Source organism: Bubalus bubalis, chromosome 6, assembly GCF_019923935.1.
Source record: "Bubalus bubalis isolate 160015118507 breed Murrah chromosome 6, NDDB_SH_1, whole genome shotgun sequence".
Taxonomy (NCBI): domain Eukaryota; kingdom Metazoa; phylum Chordata; class Mammalia; order Artiodactyla; family Bovidae; genus Bubalus; species Bubalus bubalis.
Window position 1 is genome coordinate 23,208,330 of NC_059162.1, and position 19,245 is coordinate 23,227,574.

General features: G+C 41.0%; 1 protein-coding gene across 9 annotated transcripts in view; it reads right to left on the reverse strand.

Annotated features, from left to right (window-relative positions):
* LOC102407486 (phosphodiesterase 4D interacting protein) overlaps positions 1-19,245 on the reverse strand; it is a 240,015-nt gene that overhangs the window by 185,702 nt on the left and 35,068 nt on the right. The gene's annotated exons all lie outside the window — the stretch shown is intronic.

Genomic DNA, 19,245 nt, shown 5'->3' on the forward strand with positions numbered 1-19,245 from the left:
ATGGGGAAACTTTCCAGACATGATCTCATTCAATTCTCCTTGCTCTGAAGATTCCACATTATAGATCAGGAGCAAGTGACAACAAGGTGATGCATATGGATGCCACAAGCTATTTCACTTTCTCCCCCATCCCACACTCACCCCTGAGCTGACTGCCTGTCTTATATGAAGCAATAACCAGAAGGGTAGAGAGGTCACTCTGGATGAGTACTGAGTTAATGGGCTTTCTGTAGCCTCTGGAGATTTTTTTTTTAAATCACTTCAACTCTATTAACAGCTCAAGTTCCCTCTCATTGCCACAGAGTGGGGCTCACTCAGCTGCTCCAAAAGCTTGGGAAGGAATTTGATGCTCCCCCAGAGAAGGGGCACATGGTTAAGAAACACAAGGTATGTGTCGAGGGGATTGCAATTTGTGAAAACAGCTGATAAACCAAAGTGCAAAGAGAAGTGGGGTATAGTAGAGACAAACTCCAAGCCAGGCCCCGCCACCCACCCACAAAGCAGTAACATATGTTGGTAAATCTTTCTCTATATTACTTAAGTCCAGAAAAAAATTGTATGCCCTTGTCCTAGTTTCTCACATTCAAGTACTTCTAGTTTCTTTTTTTTAAACATCAGTCCATGAATGACTCATGGTCAGCAAGCATGTATTTCATAAGGGCACATATAGCTCTCCTGCATAGATGTACATATATAATCTTTGTCCAAAGATATTTTTATCTTACATGTTACCTGCATGTTCTACCTTATATGCTTTTCATGTATAAATGAACCAAACTTTACCTCAGTGAGCCTTATCTTTTTGCCCACTACCTTGCCAATTTGTTAATCAGTGATACCAATTTCAGAAAACTAAGATCATGGCATCTGGTCCCATCACTTCATGGCAAATAGATGGGGAAACAGTGGAAACAGTGGCAGACTTTATTTTTTTGGCTCCAAAATCACTGCAGATGGTGACTGCAGCCATGAAATTAAAAGACACTTACTCCTTAGAAGGAAAGTTATGGCCAACCCAGACAGCATATTAAAAAGCAGAGACATTACTTTGCTAAAAAGGTCCATCTAGTCAAAGCTATGCTTTTTCCAGTAGTCATGTATGGATATGAAAGGATAGTATAGTATAGATGGACTATAAAGAAAGCTGAGTGCAGAAGAATTGATGCTTTCAAACTGTGGTGTTGGAGAAGACTCTTGAGAGTCCCTTGGACTGCAAGGAGATCCAACCAGTCCATCCTAAAGGAAATAAGTCCTGAATATTCATTGGAAGGACTGATGCTGAAGCTGAAACTCGAATACTTTGGCTACCTGATGCAAAGAGCTGACTCATTAGAAAAGACCCTGATGCTGGGAAAGATTGAAGACAGAAGGAGAAGGGGATGACAGAGGATGAGATGGTTGGATGGCATAACCTGGTCAATGGACGTAAGTGTGGGTGAACTCTAAGAGTTGGTGATGGACAGGGAGGCCTGGCGTGCTGCGATTCATGGGGTTGCAAAGAGTCAGACATGACTGAGCAACTGAACTGAACTGAAATTGGTATTTCACTAAAATTTCACTAAAATCACACTTACTAATTTTTGCCAAGATACTATCCTGCTCAATATGAAGAACCAAACATTTTCCAAGTATAACCCACCTACCAGCTGCTCACCCACTTAATTTCTGCATGATGTATTATTCACATTTTCTTGACTTGCTGGTAAGTAGCTATGAAAATACTGGACTCAAGCAATACATCAACATTCAATATCCCACAGGAGCAGCCTTTCCTACAGTTTTCCAGAGTGATTAGGTTGAAGATGATCAGGACATAACTGGTCTACTCAGAGCCATCTACAACATTCTTTTTTTAAAAGATCTATTTATTTATTTGTTATTTTTTAAAAAGATTCATTTATTTTTAATAAATATTGCTTTACAATGTTGTGGAGGATAATTGCTTTACAATGTTGTATTGGTTTCTGCCATACATCAACATGAATCAGCCATAGGTATACACTTGTTCCCTCCCTCTTTTTTTATAATTAAATTATTTTTAATTGGAGGATAGTGGAAACAATGGCTGACTTTATTTTTGGGGGCTCCAAAATCACTCTAGATGGTGACTGCAGCCATGAAATTAAAAGATGCTCACTCCTTGGAAGGAAAGTTATGATCAACCTAGACAGCATATTAAAAAGCAGAGACATTACTTTGCCAACAAAGGTCCATCTAGTCAATGCCATGGTTTTTCCAGTAGTCATATGGATGTGAGAGTTGGACTCTAAAGAAAGCTGAGTGCCAAAGAATTGATGCTTTTGAACTATGGTATTGGATAAGACTCTTGCGAGTCCCTTGGGCTGCAAGGAGATCCAACCAGTCCATCCTAAAGGAGATCAGTCCTAGGTGTTCACTGGAAGGACTGATGTTGAAGCTGAAACTCCAATACTTTGGCCACCTGATGCGAAGAACTGACTCATTTGAAAGGACCCTGATGCTGGGAAAGATTGAAGGCAGGAGGAGAAGGGGACAACAGAGGATGAGATGGTTGGACAGCATCACCCGCTTAATAGACATGAGTTTCGGTACACTCTGGGAGTTGGTGATGGACAGGGAGGCCTGTCGTACTGCGGTTCATGGGGTTGCAAGAGTCGGACATGACTGAGCGACTGAACTGAACTGAACTGAGTTGCTTTATGATATTGTGTTGGTTTCTGCCATATTTCAACATGAATCAGCCATAGGTGTACACATGTCCCCTCCCTCCTGAACCTCCTTCCCACCCTGTCCCACCCCTCTAGGTTGTCACAGACATCTGCTACATGCTGATACTCTGATGCTGTCAGACTGTGCTCTGGTGACTTCTTCCAGTAGTTTTCTAAGTGTGCTAGTCTCAATTATATCAGAAATATCCACAACACTCAATTTTGTGTTCCTTAAAAATGGTTATTCCAAGATGTGAGCCACTGGTCCACTAGTCTGGTCTCTTGTAACATTGTGGGGAGGGGTACAGACTTGGATTCTTCCTCAGCAAAGGGTAACACCATGGCAGAGTCTTCAGAGAAATATTCTCTATAAGGCAGCCACAGACTGTCCTTTGCAAATTGCATATATATTTGGTGTTAATGCCTTGTATTTTGGTCTGTTTAATTTATGGACTGAGGAAAGCAGTAAACTGTGTTAATGGACCATATTATTCACGAGCAATGGCAAGGTGGTAATCATATAACTTCACCATTAAAAGTAAGTTTCCAACAAGTCTTTGAACAGTGTGAAATATTAATATCCCAAACCAAAACCACCCCAACTATATCTGTTGTCTGTTGAGACCTCACTGCTTTCTTCTTCTATTAAGACAATTAACCTAGGGCTATTTCTTCACATGAAAAGTGAAAGTGTTAGTTGCTCTTTGTGACCCCATGGACTGTAGCCTGCCAGGCCCCTCTGTCTATGGAATTCTCTAGGCAAGAATACAGAAGTGGTTTGTCGTTTCATTCTCCAGGGGATCTTCCTGACCCAGGTATCGAACCGGGGTTTCCCACACTGCAGGCAGATTGTTTATCATCTGAGCCACCAGGATAGCCCATTTCTTCCCATAAGAGTGTCCAAACTGCCACAGAGGTGGTTATTTTTTCAGGCTTCTTCCCCAAGGCTATCACATACACTCAGCCACATGGTCTGGTCCCCTTACTTCCTCATGCATCACCACCCTTCCTTAACATCTCTAAGTTGAGGGACAAAGACCTTCTCCCAGAGGCATTTCCTGTCTTTCAAACTTCTTCTTATATGGCTTTCTTATCATAATGGAAAATTCAGGAGGAGGAAAAGGAATCAGCCATACCAGTATTTAGAGCAAAAAACTGGGCCTTGGTTGCTATTTTTAGAGTTTTTCATTCCTTTTCATAAACATTTACTGAGAAGTTACTTGTATAACAAGCACCAAAAATATCACGATGAAAATGAAATGCCCTGAAATCAAGGTGCTCAGAGCTGTCTACTAGGGGTGGCAGACAGGATTCAAAGAGATACTTTTTACAACAATGAGATTTATAACAGAGATTTCAGAACATAAATGAGATAGTAATTAATTTTGTTCTGATGGGGAGAGGGGGTCTAGGAAATCTACAGAAAGCCGAGAAGACTGAATTTGGGCCTTGAAGGATGGGTATGAATATGTAAGGAAACATGACAAAGACTGCAAGGTAGGAAACTGAAGAGAGTGTGCGGGGCTTTAATTCTGCTCCCCTCAACCTGAGTCAACATCAACTGCTCCTTAGGCCCCTTCCAAGTTCCTTTTAACTTCCCCCTCCTCAAGCCTTCCTCTCTCAAACTCTAACCTTCAGGAAGGAGTATTAGGGTTGTCTAAGGGAAAACTGTTTCATTTGTGCTCCCCTCCTCCAACACCACAGCTTCATCTAACTACTTAGACTCCCCAAAGATCATATAAAATAGGTCAGCAAGAAAGGACTAGGACTAACATTTACTTTGTAGTCAAAATGCCTACAGTTACAGACTGTACAGACTACCAGAGAGTCTGGAAGAGTGAAGAGGCTGGAGGTTTAGGATGGTAGAAAATATGAGTGAATGTCTTCCTTTTTTTTTTTCTTTACTATTTTTATCCTAGAATGTTAATTCTTCTTTAAAATATTAATAAACATATTCTGATTTATTTACACTGCTTTTCTACTAAGGCCCTTGATAAAAGATGAACTATGTAAGGAATTGGGCTCAGTGTGATCATCTCAAACAGTGGAGGGTATATCGTATGACAGGAAGACTGTGCAAGTTTGCTGTTTAAGCTCAGTTCAGTTGCTCAGTCGTGTCCGACTCTTTGCAACCCCGTGAACCGCAGCCCCCCAGGCCTCCCTGTCCATCACCAACTCCTAGAGCTCACTGTTTATTGGGGTCCAAACACATATCCTGTTCTAATTCCACATTTTTTAAAGTTCATCTGTCATGAACTTAGAGATTCTGATTCAAATAAATGTTTCTAATGTTTAAACGTCTCTTTTTCATATTTTAAACTTATATCCACATTCAACCCTTGCAGATACAAAATGTCCAGAAGGACAAGGAGAACTGTGGCTTGCTTTATTGGCATGTGGAATCTTAGTTCCCTGACCAGGGATCTCACCAGAGGCCCCTGCATTGCAGTGTGGAGTCTTAATCACTGGACAGCCAGGGAAGACCCTAGCCCTGAGGATTTTTAAACGGTAGGGCTTCACAAGTGGTGCCAACTTGGAAACAAAGACATCCATAGGTAATAGTCTCCAGACTGCCTGTGTGTAACTTTATAGTTCAACATGTTTTCTTACACTGGAATTTTCTTCAACACTAATCTTGAATTAAATGATCATTATTTTTATTGTGAGCAACCACCACCACCCACCACCAATGAAGCCACCACCATTTATTGATTGACTGATTCTTTCCAGGAATTATCTCATTCAATTCTCCCATAATCCAGTAGGTCCTGTTACCCCTATTTTACAGGTAAGGAAACAAGAGGCCTGGAAGGATGATGTAATTTGCCCAAGATCATCCAGCTAGTTGATAGTAACAGTGAACTTGAAATCTATATCTGACTCCAACCTTCACATGTCCAATATATCCTGTTTCTACTCACACATTTACTAGGAGTCTCCTTTGTACCTGCCCTGACTCCAGACAAATGACCCCTGAGACAGTGAGATGTGTGGAAGGGTGGGCAGTGCTGCTGTGGGAAGGAGAAGTGAGTTAGACTCAAATCCTGACACATATTTGTTTTTTGGGACACCAACTCATTCCCAATACGCACATGGTTCACAATGGAGTATTTGCATCCTGGTGTATCAGATGCCATGTGACAAGTGATTAAAATCCTAAAAAGGAAGTGGCAAGTATGACTTTTTACATAGGCTCTATCCTGAAAAGTGAGTCATCCACTATTTTATACTTCCCTATTTCTACCCACAGTCCTCCAAATGGTCATGACTCCCCTGAATCCTTTTCTGTGACAACAGTTGGCTTTGTCCCTAAAAGACAAAGGGAATAAACTGACAGGCAGAAGATGTGATGGAAACAGATACAATCGAAACTGGGAAGGCCATTAGGGAACAAGCCCTGAGATGTCTCAGATCTTTTTTCCTCTTGCCAAGAGAGACACTGGGTATATCTTCTCTGCCCCAAATATTGCCAATATCCCCTCTTTGGCATCAGAATTGCAAAAACACACATTCAAATGCAAATGGGGTAGCAGTCACAGATGCAGAGCACAGGAGCACTGTGTAATAAATACAGTGAGATTATCATTTTTTTCTCATCTCAAGGCCTATCATTATAACCTCGGCAAGCTGGAAAGCTTAATTGGCAAAGCCCCTCAGAACACAGAGAGCATCACTTGTGAATCTCCCTCTGCATGCTGACTAAGTGTGAGCTGACTTGGCATTGACACAGTAACATCCACTTTTCTCCAGTACAGGCTGCAATTACACCCTTCACTCAACAGAATCTATTCACTGAGAGTGGCTGTGGCCCAAGGGAACTCTGGGAGACAGTTTTCTGAAGTGCTAAGTCCTCAATCACTACCAGGAGCTACAAGCATCACTATGCACCAGCAACAACTTTGAGTATTATGAGCTATTTTGCTTCTGCACTGAATCTTTATTCTAAAAGGAACTTACATTTTTCATGCTGCTATTCCTCAATGTTCAGAGAAACCTCTTAATACTGCGAAAAGGTATTAATAAAGGGTAGTTCAAATAATTATCTCACTTTGCCTTATGAAGTTATTAGACATACAGATGTCTAATAAATTTTCTTCCCTGAATCAGCCAAGACACTGATATCACTCTTTCAAAAGAGATGTGGAAATGATATGTTCTGAGTTCAGCCATATTACTCAGGGATGGCATATGGTCTCTCTACCCTCTTCTAAAACTTAGCTTGGCTTTTTATCCTTGGTCCTGGCAAAGCAGTTTTCATTAACAACCTCTATTCACAGGACACTGGGGAATACGGAGGCTGAGGCCCTCACCAAACACCAAGTGATAGATTTTTTTTTTTCTGTTTTCACCTATCTTTTTATTCACATAGCCTTTTACCTTTTCCTTCCTTGATAATGTCTGTTTTTAGTGATTTTTAAAGAATTGGGTGTTCTTTCCAGAAATTTTGGAAAGGACAAAAATGCATAGGAAAAAATTTAAAAATGCTACCACTTAAAGGCAACATTGATAAAGATTTTTATGTATTTGTTTTTAGCTGTTCTTCAGTTTATATGCCTATGTGAATTTCACAAAATAGAAATAACACTGAACATGTAATTTTGCACCTTGATTTTACTTGTTTCATTAAGCTTCCCTGGTGGCTCAGATGATAAAGAATCTGCCTACAATGTGAGAGACCTGGGTCCAATCCTTGGGTTGGGAAGATCTCCTGGATCTGGAAATGGCTACCCACTCCAGTATTCTTGCCTGGAGAATTCCCAAGACAGAGGAGCCTGGTGAGCTACAGTCCATGGGTAGCAAAGAGTCAGACACAACTGAGCGACGAACACACATTGAAATCAGAGGTTTTGAGGACTGCATTTTTAGGGGAAAAGGAAGCATCAGGGGAGGAGGCTGGTGAGAGGAGGAGACGAATGTCACATTAACCTGCCCAAGATTAGAAAGAATGAATCTAGAGTCTTCCTTCTCAGTATGGCTTTCTAAAGTACTAAAACAAAGCTGACAGAATCCCAGAGGATAATAAAATTAACTGAGGTATGAGATTCTAAAGCAGTGCTGAGAATGATTCAAATGATTCAAATAGCTGACTCTGAGGTCTTGGCTCAGTAGGGAGATGAATGAAGAGCCGATGAAGAGCAGAAGGAGCAAAGGACCTGGAGTAAGTGATAAGGTAAACTGAATATTCAGAAAGGATGAGGAGATGGAGGACTTGACCCTGTGGTTAGGGAATATACTTTCAGAGTTTAGGACCCTAAGGATAGAGAATTTGGAGTGAGGATGAGCTACAGTGTGTACTCATATGTGCTCATAGTGTCCTGAAGTGAATTAGAGTTAAGAAACTAGGAGATCAAGTTACAACAGTAATATATATGCATGCTTCGTGACCTGTCTAGAGTGCCAGCACCTTGAAGGCAGGGTTTTTATACCATTCACTATCATGTATCCAGCATTTAAGAAGTCTAGATCATAACAGGAATCAGATGCACATATTTCTTAAACAATGAATAAATAGCATTTGAATGAATAATGGCATCCAGACTTGATAACCTGCTGTATTCATTCTGTATTAATGGTAAGTAGACACCTTGGAGAAGGAAATGGCAACCCACTCCAGTATTCTTGCCTGGAGAATCCCAGGGACGGGGGAGCCTGGTAGGCTGCCGTCTCTGGGGTCACACAGAGTCGGACACGACTGAAGCGACTTAGCAGCAGCAGCAGACACCTACCAAAAAGATACTCACATGAGCCTTGCAGGGAATGTTCTCTAGAAAGTTCTTAACTGAGGATCTGCTATGTGTTAGAAGTATTGTAATATACTGAAGATTTAGAGACAAAAGACAGTCCTTTCTTCCAATAAACTCATAGAGTATGTAAACCAATTAGCCACATGCAATAATAAAGAAGGCATAGTGTGCTCTGGCTACAGAGAACACCCAGAACTAGGTTCCAAAAATAATCCCCAAAGGAGGTAATGCTGAAGATAACCTCAAGGGATAAATAAAGATATCCTAGCAAAGGCAAGGCCAGGTTTGTGGGTGGGAACAACTGGTATATTAAGGCCCACTCATAATAATTTTAGCTCAGGATGAGTAGAGAGACACCAGCCCCCTAGGTCTGCTGGCAATGATGCTGCCCCAAGGCACCAATCATGTGGAAATCTATAAGTAACACACAGAAGAACCTTTTCTAAAACTAACTCAGTTTCAAACTTTACATGTTGTCACTTGGTAGAATAAATGTAAATTTCTTCCTGCTATAAAAACTTATATTGACTTAGCTTTAAAGCAGTACATAAGAGGTATTAACAATAATCCCATAACCAAATACAGTATCTATTTTTTCTCTCCTTGCAACAGACATCCTAATATGTATGCATAATTTTGATGTAATTTATACCCACTTTGACTTTATTATACTAAAATTTTGTTTGTTACCATTTCAGGAAACACTTCAAGATGGTAACAGAGATTAATAGTGACAGGGAAGCAGTTTACTCTAGAGGGGTACGCACTGCTCCCGATTCACCCGGGTTACCCTAGAGTATGCACTTCATGTGAGTGTTCCTCCACTTTCCCTTCTGAATACAGAAACTCAGATGCTGCAAAAGATATTTAAACTGAATGAAATAATCTTCATGTTAATATGAGTTATATGAGCTTAAACCCCAAGAAGTTTGCAATGTATTTCCAAGAACTAGAAGTGTCTGACATAGTCTAGTCTAATAACATTTGATTATTCTACTTCTAAGCATCTGTCATTCAAAAATAATCTGATGGAAGGAAATGCTTTAAGCACCCAGTTGTTTATCAAGTATTATTTATAATAGTTAAAAACTGGACATCTAAAGGACTCAGTATAGGGTAATGATTAAATAAAATATTATTAATATAATACAACATGACAGGCTAGTCCACATTATGAATAATAGTATTCCACATTATGAAATGGAAAATAAATATATCCTTGAATGAAGTGCTAGAGATTACTCAATTTAATTTTCTTTGTCAGTCAATGCATTCTCTATGTCAGCAGTTATTTCTTCTTTACACCTCTTCTACTTTGGCCAGGATAAATAAATACTCTTGGCCAGGAGCAGGTTACCTTTTCTCTAACTGACCCTAGAGAAGCAAAGGAAGAAAGAAGTTTTTGCAGAATAGAATAAGCAGAAAAGGACTAGAGATAATGACACAAATTAAGGGAAAATTTATTAGACACTATTAAATTGCTATGAAAATACAAGTTGCTCTTATTGTTAAAATAAATAGTCTGTGACTAGTAAAATGCCTCAGCCATGAGAAAAAAAGGAAAATTCAGATCATGCTTGTCTTGATGATCACAGAACTCAGGAGATGTCCTGAGACAGAAGAAAACAAGTGCTCAGTGCTTCTGAATGTTTTAAAATAGAATTGGATAGAGCTACCTTGGGTCACCATGACATCTCCTTTTATTCTGGACTTTCTTCTAACTTTAAACACCATTTGAATTTTTGCCAGAGACAACTTGTGGAATGTTCTGAGCTCAGTTTGGAATTTTATTTATAGAATAAAACTTCAATTTCACTGCCCATTTCAATAAGAGCAGGGTCCCAGTGTAACCACTGAATGGATGGATAATCCATACAGCCTTGGATGAACCACCCCTGAGCTGCCCAGAGTGGAGAGGGCACTGTGATGAGGGTCAGCCAACTTTTCCTTTCAGATACAGAAACAATCACTTCCCAGTTTTCTGATATATTTTTTTTAAATTTCTTAATTTGGCCACGCCGGGTTTTAGTTGCAGCACCTTTGATCTTCATTGTGGCGTACAGGACTTTTATTTGTAGCTCTTGAAAACTCAGCTGCAGCATGTGGGATCTAGTTCACCAACCAGGGACTGAACGCAGGCCACCTGCACTGGGAGTGCAGAGCCTTAGCCACTGGATCATCAGGGAAGACCTTCTTCTGGTATTTTAAATCCAGTCTTAGCCTATAAGCTACAAGAAGAAGGAGGGAGTCTAATATGCGGGAAATAAGAAAGTGGGGATGAAAGCACTGATAAATTTCTCAAGCCCAAATCCAAATATGGTCTATTTAAAAGCAGATCAGAGTTGCAAAGGCAGAGATTTTCCTTCCCCAAATGCAGAAAATTAATTGCTAAGAAGTACAGTATTAAGTTAATTAGGAAATCCAACATCCAAAAATGTTTCAATTATAGAATTATGGAAAGGAGTATTTTCCTAATAAAAAGTGTTACATGCAAAGCAGCAGCACCACTACAAGCGAAGGTACCAGAACCAACCAGATCTTCATGCTCCAGGGCTTATTTAACCTCTCTAGCTTCAGCTGCCACATCCATAAAATGGGGCAAATGCCATCTCTGGTTATAACTGCATTAGCAAATAGGACTCTCTGTTAACTCACCACAAATTCAAGATAAATAAATGTCCCTGTTTCCTTTAGGCTGAGAGTAAATACTGAGAAGAATAATTGCAAATAAGCTTTCAATGAGTAGCTTTTAAATGCAATATAACTATAATAAATGGGCATGTTATCTTACTTGAAGGCTACACTTTAATCGTGTGGGAGGGGAGAAGTAAAATAAAAAACTTAAAAAATTTTGAGACTGAATTACTACTGAATTTCTTGGATATTACTTCCCTTCTTTAAATGTTCACAGCCACAATGGGCAAAAACAATTAATGCTTGCATTTTATTAAATTAAATTACAGGGTAATAGAAAACAAACCAAAACAGATGGATTACTTTGCTAATTTCCTTTCCTAACCTTCAATCTTAAGTGAAGAGAAAATTGCTCAGCCGTGTCCGACTCTTTGCGACCCCATGGACTGTAGCTCGCCAGGCTCCTCTGTCCATGGGATTCTCCAGACAAGAATACTGGAGTGGATTGCCATGTCCTCCTCCAGGAGATCTTCCTGACCCAGGGGTGGAACCTGTATCTCTTGCATCTCCTGCACTGGCAGGCGGGTTCTTTATCACTAGCGCCACCTGGGAAATCTTAAAGGTGGCCCCTAAATAGTTCAAGTTCTCTTTTTCTTGAGTTATTTGTTCAGGGAAGTTGTATAAGGTTCATATACGATTTGCCTTACTTTTATTTAGCTTTCCCATATGCTAGAAACAAGAACATTTCCATGTAAAGGGGGAGGAAAATTAGTAATGCTCTTTCCAGAATTTAACAGTGTGGCAGGCTGAATACCGGCTCTCCAGGTAAGTCCGCATTCCTAATCTCTGGAACCTGTGGATATGCCACTTTCGTGGCAAAGGGCATTTTCAGATGTGATTAACGATTTTGAGATGATAAGACTATCCCAGAGTACCCCCACTGCATCTAACGTAATCACAAGGGTCCTCGTGAGAGATACATAGGAGAGTCAGAATGAGAGGAGGTGGGATGAAGAAACAGACTGGAGTGATGTCATTGCCGGGAAAGGACCATGAACCAAGCCATGTGGACAGCCTCTTTAGGCTGGAAAAAGGCAAGGAATGGATTCTTCCCAAGAGCCTCAAGGAGAAACACAGATCTGCTGACCCCTTGATTTTAGCCCAGAAGACCAATTTTCAGACTTCTGATCTCTAGAACTGCAAAATAATAAATTGGTGCTGTTCTAGGCCACTAAATTTGTGGTAATTTGTCATCGCAGCAAAAGGAAACTACTATAAAAAGGGATTCACACTCCACTGTTCTAGGGAGATGCTATTCCAGACTGTTGTTTAGTCGCTAAGTCGTGCCCTTCTCTTTTGTGACCCCATGAACTGTAGCCCACCAGGCTCCTCTGTCCATGAGATTTCCCAGGCAAGAATATCAGAGTGGGTTGCCATTTCTTCTTTTAGGAGATCTTCCCAACTCAGGGATCAAACCCACACCACCTGTATGGCAGGCAGATTCTTAACCGCTGAGCCACCAGGGAAGCCTGCTAGTCCAGACAGGTGAATGCTAAACATTTAGAGAGGCTTCCTAGGTGGTTCATGTAGTAAAGAATCCTCCTGCCAAGCAGGAGATGTGGGCTTGATCCCTGGGTTAGGGTTTGATCCCTGTATTGGGAAGATCCCCTAGAGGAGGAAATGATAACCTACTCCAGTATTCTTCCCTGGAGAATCTCATGGACAGAAGAGCCTGGTGGGCGACAGTTCTTAGGGTTGAAAAGAGTCAGACACAACTGAATGACTGAGTACGCACGCACAAACATTTAGAGCAGTAGAAGCGGTTTGCCTGATGGATTCTAGACCAATGAAGTGAGCAAAACTACCTTCATCATCACCTCCTCATCATCCCCATGAGTGTATGGCTCTGACAACCCTTTCCTGATTCATGGATATTAATTTGGTTAGGGACCAAACCAATTTTTTTTTTGTTTTTGGCCACAGTCTGGGGGATCTTCCCTGACCAAGCAATCAAACCCACACCCCCTTAAGTGGAGACATGGAGTCTTATCCACTGCACCACCAGGGAAGACCCAAACCAGCGTTTTGTAAAGCCATTGTATTCACTGGAAATTTGCTGTTTCAGAACCAAACATGCTCTCTCCCAATGATTTAACCAAAGAGTCTGGCAGCAGTCAGGCAACATTCCTGGGGGGAAAATTACTCCCACTGACTTGCACCGGGTAGATGACATACAGCTGGGAGTAGGGGATATTTAAGAACTCAAATACTCAGCACCCTGTTCTTTATGGGTAGACTGAGCAAGATAAAGAATATGGAGGCTTATGTGAAGAATCCCTCTGTGAGGGGAATTTCCAGAAATTTCAAGAATGAAATTTGGGAACAGAATCATAGTCTTAAACTTATACATAAGCTTAATCATAGTCATGGTAAGTAAGCAGCTTCAGAAGCAACTCAGAAACCAAGTCATCTACAAGACTCAATCAAATGAAGTAACTAAGAGAACAGACTTTGAAATTAGATTGTTCCAGGCTGATGGTGAACACTGAAATCAGATTGATTATATTCCTTGCGGCCAAAGATGGAGAAGCTCTATACAGTCAGCAAAAACAAGACCAGGAGCTGACTGTGGCTCAGACCATGAACTCCTTATTGCCAAATTCAGACTCAAATTGAAGAAAGTAGGGAAAACCACTAGACCATTCAGGTATGACCTAAACCAAATCCCTTATGATTATACAGTGGAAGTGAGAAATAGATTTAAGGGCCTAGATCTGATAGATAGAGTGCCTGATGAACTATGGAATGAGGTCCGTGACATTGTACAGCAGACAGGGATCAAGACCATCCCCATGGAAAAGAAATGCAAAAAAGCCAAATGGCTGTCTGGGGAGGCCTTACAAATAGCTGTGAAAAGAAGAGAAGTGAAAAGCAAAGGAGAAAAGGAAAGATAAAAGCATCTGAATGCAGAGTTCCAAAGAATAGCAAAAAGAGATAAGAAAGCCTTCAGCAATCAATGCAAAGAAATAGAGGAAAACAACAGAATGGGAAAGACTAGAGATCTCTTCAAGAAAATTAGAGATACCAAGGGAACATTTCATGCAAAGATGGGCTCGATAAAGGACAGAAATGGTATGGACCTAACAGAAGCAGAAGATATTAAGAAGAGGTGGCAAGAATACACAGAAGAACTGTACAAAAAAGATCTTCATGACACAGATAATCACGATGGTGTGATCACTGACCTAGAGCCAGACATTCTGGAATGTGAAGTCAAGTGGGCCTTAGAAAGCATCACTACAAACAAAGCTAGTGGAGGTGATGGAATTCCAGTTGAGCTACTTCAAATCCTGAAAGATGATGCTGTGAAAGTGCTGCACTCAATATGCCAGCAAATTTGGAAAACTCAGCAGTGGCCACAGGACTGGAAAAGGTCAGTTTTCATTCCAATCCCAAAGAAAGGCAATGCCAAAGAATGGTCAAACTACCGCACAATTGCACTCATCTCACACGCTAGTAAAGTAATGCTCAAAATTCTCCAAGCCAGGCTTCAGCAATACGTGAACCGTGAACTTCCAGATGTTCAAGCTGGTCTTAGAAAAGGCAGAGGAACCAGAGATCAAATTGCCAACATCCGCTGGATCATCAAAAAAGCAAGAGAGTTCCAGAAAAACATCTATTTCTGCTTTATTGACTATGCCAAAGCCTTTGACTGTGTGGATCACAATAAACTGGAAAATTCTGAAAGAGATGGGAATACCAGACCACCTGACCTGCCTTTGAGAAACCTGTATGCAGGTCAGGAAGCAACAGTTAGAACTGGACATGGAACAACAGACTGGTTCCAGATAGGAAAAGAAGTATGTCAAGACTGTATATTGTCACCCTGCTTATTTAACTTATATGCAGAGTACATCATGAGAAACACTGGACTGGAAGAAACACAAGCTGGAATCAAGATTGCTGGGAGAAATATCAATAACCTCAGATATGCACCTGAGATGCATATATATATATATATATATAAAACCTCAGATGACACCACCCTTATGGCAGAAAGTGAAGAGGAACTAAAAAGCCTCTTGATGAAAGTGAAAGAGGAGAGGGAAAAAGTTGGCTTAAAGCTCAACATTCAGAAAACAAAGACCATGGCATCCAGTCCCATCACTTCATGGGAAATAGATGGGGAAACAGTGGAAACAGTGTCAGACTTTATTTTTCTGGGCTCCAAAATCACTGCAGATGGTGACTGCAGCCATGAAATTAAAAGACGCTTACTCCTTGGAAGGAAAGTTATGACCAACCTAGAGAGCATATTCCAAAGCAGAGACATTACATTTCCAACAAAGGTCCATCTAGTCAAAGCTATGGTTTTTCCAGTGGTCATGTATGGATGTGAGAGTTGGACTGTGAAGAAGGCTGAGTGCCGAAGAATGTATGCTTTTGAACTGTGGTGCTGGAGAAGACTCTTGAAAGTCCCTTGGACTGCAAGGAGATCCAACCAGTCCATTCTGAAGGAGATCAGCCCTGGGATTTCTTTGGAAGGAATGATGCTAAAGTGAAACTCCAGTACTTTGGCCACCTCATGCGAAGAGTTGACTCATTGGAAAAGACTCTGATGCTGAGAGGGATTGGGGGCAGGAGGAGAAGGGGACGACAGAGGATGAGACGGCTGGATGGCATCACTGACTCGATGGACGTGAGTCTGGGTGAACTCCAGGAGTTGGTGATGGACAGGGAGGCCTGGTGTGCTCCAATTCATGGGGTCGCAAAGAGTTGGACATGACTGAGTGACTGAACTGAGGCTATATTTCTTCCTCAGCTGTGTGTGGCCAAGATTTTAATCTAAAGTTCAATTTTCTTGTCTTTAAAATGACTATATTAACATTTACTTAAGGGACTTCCCTGGTGGTCCAGTGGTTAAGAATCCACCTTCCAGTGCAGGGGATGCGGGTTCAGTCTCTGTGTGGGGAACTAAGATCCCACATGCCATGTGGCAACTAAGCCCACATGCTCTGGAGACCCCACACCACAACAAGAGAGCTGGCGTGCCACAACAAAGACCCAGTGCAGCCTAAATTTTAAATAATAAATAAAAAATAACATTTACTTTAGACCTCACAGGGGTACAGGGATTAGGTGAAATAAAGTTCACAAAGTGATTAACACAAAAGCTAACAAATGCAAGCTTGATATAGATGGTAGCTTTATAGTTAATTTTTATTTTTTGAACCCCCCAAGTAGAACCCCTCAGGTAGTAAAGAATACACCTGCCAATACAGGAGACCCAGGTCCGATCCCTGGCTTGGGAAGATCCCCTGGAGGAGAAAATGGCAACCTACTCCAGTATTCTTGCCTGGAGAATCCCATGGACAGTGAAGCCTGGTGGGCTACAGTCCATGGGGGTCACAAGAGTCAGACAAGACTTAGCAACGAAACTACCACCACCACCACCATCACTGCGCTCCAAGAGCAGCCAATGCGTATGTCTGCTTTAGCCTCTTCTAGAATTATAGACAACAAAGTCAAAACCTCAAAGGCAGAAACTGTCTTTCATCCATTTGTTTACTCTCAGCATTCAGCACAGTGTGCCTTGCCTGTATTGGCTCACATTTAAAATGTTTATGAACTGATCTTAGCTGCCAGTTAGGAAGTATCTGATACATCAGTTACGATATATGATTACAGGATTTTTCCATCTGTGACCCATTAGGTGGTGAAATAAACTGAGTCACACAAGCATTTTTTTTAAAGTAAAGGAATAGGTTGGGAAAGATCGGAGTACAGAACACATAGTAAGGATAAGGATTGTTACATGAAACATTTGATTCAGTTATATATTGTGTGTATTTGGTTGCAGAGTAAATACCTTTCTTATTGAGGGTAGAATTAGAAAAAAAGTGTGAACATAAAGACTCTTCTACTTCACCAACGGTTGGTGTTTTCTCTTTCATTTCAGCCATTGTGATAGGCACCTAGTGGTATGACATTGTGGTTCCAATATGCATTTCTCTGATGACTAGTGGTGTGGAGCTCCTTTACACTGTATCTCATATCTTTGAATATCCTCTTTATAATCACTTTAGAAAATTGTTCAGAAGTATCTACAAAAGCTGAACATGCATTTCCTATTACCTAGCAATTCCATATATTTACTCAACAGAAATGTGTACTTATGTTCACCAAAAGACAGATACAGGAATCTTTGTAGGAACACTATATTCATAATAGCCCCAAATGCTCATTAATAACAGAATGGACAAATACATTTGATATATCAACACATAATAGAACCCTACATAGAAGCAAAAGTGAATGAACTACAACTACACACAATGCAGAAGAACTGTACAACATAAGATTGAGTCAAAGAAGCCAGATACAAAAGGGTACACAGTGGATAATTTCACTTACATGAAGTTCAAAAGCAGGCAAAACTTATCTATGGTGTTAAAAGTTAGGATAATGGTTATCCTGGGGGTCACAAGGGCTTCAGGGGTGCTGGTTATATTCCTTTTCTTGATCTTAGTGCTTGCTACATGGGTATACTCAGTTCATTAAATTGACTCCTAAAAATCATAAACATATGATTTGTGATTTTTCTGACATTTCTGAAGTTGTCTGAAATGGCTACATCGAAAAAGTTCAAAAAATTAATAAATAATACTTTTTTTTTTAAGTGAGAAAAATACTGATAGAGGCAAGAATCCCTGATACATTCACCCTCATTATCATCAAGTGGTCACCAAGTCTGTGCTTGAATAATTCCAGGGTTAGAAACCTATTTATGTCCAGGAAGGTCACTTGTTAGAAAACCTTTCCTTTGTACCAAGCTATAACTTGCATCCTCACAACTTGCTCCCATTGGTTGTTCTGTTCTAAGAGATTCTAAATCGGCCTAATCCCTCTACCACCAATTGCTCCTCAAATATTTTAAGGGAGCAATACAGCCTTTCCACCATCCTTCCACTGAAAAACAAAAATGAAGTCTTTGTCTCCAGACCTCATCTCTGATCCTTGAATGAACCCCATTTGAAAGTTGATTGAAAATTTTAAATATAGCCAGCAGCCCTGAAGCTCTCACCCCAAGTCTTTACTCCCCCAGACTAAAGAGCCCCAGGTCTTTGGTCACCCCTCAAGTGTGGTTCTCAGCCCCCTGAAGACTCCTGATTGCACTGCCGTTATCCAGTGATGCTCAAAATGGAACTCTGGCCTCTAGGAGAGGCCTGTGAAGAGCAGAAAAGAGAAAAAAGTAAATCTGGATAGTGTACTTCTCATCAACACACTCTCACCTTCAATGTGCCCTTTCTTCAAAGTTCACGTTATACAGTTCTCCCATGTTGAACAACCGGCTAAAATCTCCCAGGTCTATTTCACAAGTACTGTTAAGCACCATATTTACCTTCTGTGTTAGTACAATTTGCCCTCTATTAGAACTCAATAACACACATCTGAGTTCCACTCCAATTCTCCAAAGCTAAATCTTGGAGATGACAACCTATCTGTTATGGAAACATCTCTGAATACAGCCTTTCCATCACTCTTCCCCTGAAAAACAAAAATGAACTCTTTGTCTCAAGAGTGAGCTGCATTTGAAAGTATATCGGCGGGAAGCAGTGGGGCATGGGGGAAACACAATTCCACAGTGTATCTCCAAATTCTGACCTAAAAGCAACTGTCACCCTGACCTCGAGAAAGCCTAAGCAATAACCGGCACCCTGGTCTCCTTCTCTTTTCCTCCCACAGAGTCAGCTTCAACTGGAGACTCTGGAAATGAGCTCTGGTGTGAGACTAGTACAGGGTGAAGTTGAGAAGGAAAACGTGGCAGGCTGAGAAGCCATCTGATATTTTTCAAGGTATCTGAAATCAAAGGTATCTCTAAAGACAGACCTGAGGGAATTCCCTCTGATCTGTGGATCAATTAAAAGACAGAGAAACCCTTCCACAAAAACTTCCAGCAGCCTCACTGGTTATTTTTAACATTGAAACTAAGTGGAAGGGAGATTCCTTAAGCAGCGAGACACCAGAGAACAGATGGACAGATGTGCAGGAGACTAGAAGAAGTGGGCTGGGAATTAGGGAGGAGGAGGCGATGAAAAGAGAAGCTTTCAAAGGCCCCTAGTGGTGAGGGGCGACCTCTCCAAAAGGGTAATGGGGCCGGGGGCGGGGGGCGGGGGGGG